Below are 1461 nucleotides of genomic sequence, written 5' to 3' on the forward strand. Positions count from 1 at the left end.
CCTTCCCGCACCTTCCCTTCCCGCACCTTCCCTTCCCGCACCTTCCCTTCCCTTCCCTTCCCGTTGTTTTTGGGAACCACAAACCATGACCTGGGAATGCTGCTGGTTTTTCCTTTTCCCACTGCTGGGACACCTGGGATTTGGGATGTTTCCCATGGGACAGAGCCCTTGGGAAAGGCAGCTCCGAGATCCAGACCTGAAGTTCAGGACTTGGCGGGGGCTGAGCCTTTGGATGTGTCCATCGTTCCTTGGGATGCAGCCGTGTCCTGGACCTTTTGGGAAGTTCCGTCTGCCCCTCTGGATGCTTTTACTCACTTGATGGAGCTTCTTTTGTCAGGAAAATTACATTTTCCATGGGGGGTGTTTGTCACCCTGACCATGACAGCCCCCGAGCAGCCAGGGACGGGATCAAGGACAAGTTTGGAATTTAAAGTCGGGGTTGTTCTGTTTTTTTCCTGCAAATCCATTCCCTCCTTCCCACGGCTGCTGTGCATCCAGAGCAGGGGGAGGTCACACCTTCCTCCACGGGGATGGAATTCCGGGGTCAGCCCGGAGCCCTCCGGCTGCTCTGGGACCCTCTGGGTGGGATCTTCATTCCTACGTCAGCATGGAATGGGGACCTGGAGCTGCTCCAGGATTCTGGAGCCAGGCTGGGAGAGGGAATGTTCCCCTGGAGAAGGGCAAAATGCAGGGAATGCTGAGAGTCCCTGCAGGGGCTCCAGGAGAGCTGGAGAGGGACTGGGGCCAAGGGCTGCAGGGACAGGAGCCAGGGAATGGCTTCCACTGAGAAAGGGGAGATTGGACTGGGATCTTGGCAAGGAATTCCTGCCTGGGATTCTGCAATTCCCAGATTTCCTCCGGCTGCCCCTGGATCCCTGGGAATGCCCAAGGCCGGGTTGGACATTGGGATTGGATCCAGCTGTGACAGTGTCTCAGGAGTGTCTCTGCCATGGCAGGGTGGCACTGGATGGGATTTAGGATCCCTTCCCACCCAACCCATTCCATGATTCCGTGGTTCTGGCCAGTCTCAGGCAGGTGGATCCCGTCCCTGGGCGTCATGGCACTCTGGTGACCCCACAGGAGGAGCTGTCCCCGGCCAGTCCCGGGGTCAGGGTGGCCGGTGGCCGCTGTCCGTGGTGATGAGGAGCAGCAGCCAAGGGATCCCTGGGTGCACCTGGCCAGGTGTCCTGGAGGAGATCCCAGGGAGGAGATCCCATGGGGCAGATCCCATGGAGCAGATCCCATGGAACTCATCCCATGGAACTGATCCCATGGAGGAGCCCCCTGGTCCCTTTTCCCAGCAGCGCCGCAGGGAAACGGGATCGATTTGTTCCTGATCAGCTTTGAGTTCCCCGTGTTCCTTCCTCAGAGAATCAGGGAATTTCCTGCATGGAAAGGGATCCACAGGGATAATCCATCCATTATCCATCCATCCATCCATCCATCCATCATCCATCCATC

General features: G+C 58.0%; 1 protein-coding gene across 1 annotated transcript in view; it reads left to right on the plus strand.

Annotated features, from left to right (window-relative positions):
- Window positions 1–1461, plus strand: part of LOC107202758 (exocyst complex component 6B) — a 302495-nt gene that overhangs the window by 134551 nt on the left and 166483 nt on the right. The gene's annotated exons all lie outside the window — the stretch shown is intronic.

The sequence above is a fragment of the Parus major genome, chromosome 4 (assembly GCF_001522545.3).
Source record: "Parus major isolate Abel chromosome 4, Parus_major1.1, whole genome shotgun sequence".
Lineage (NCBI taxonomy): Eukaryota > Metazoa > Chordata > Aves > Passeriformes > Paridae > Parus > Parus major.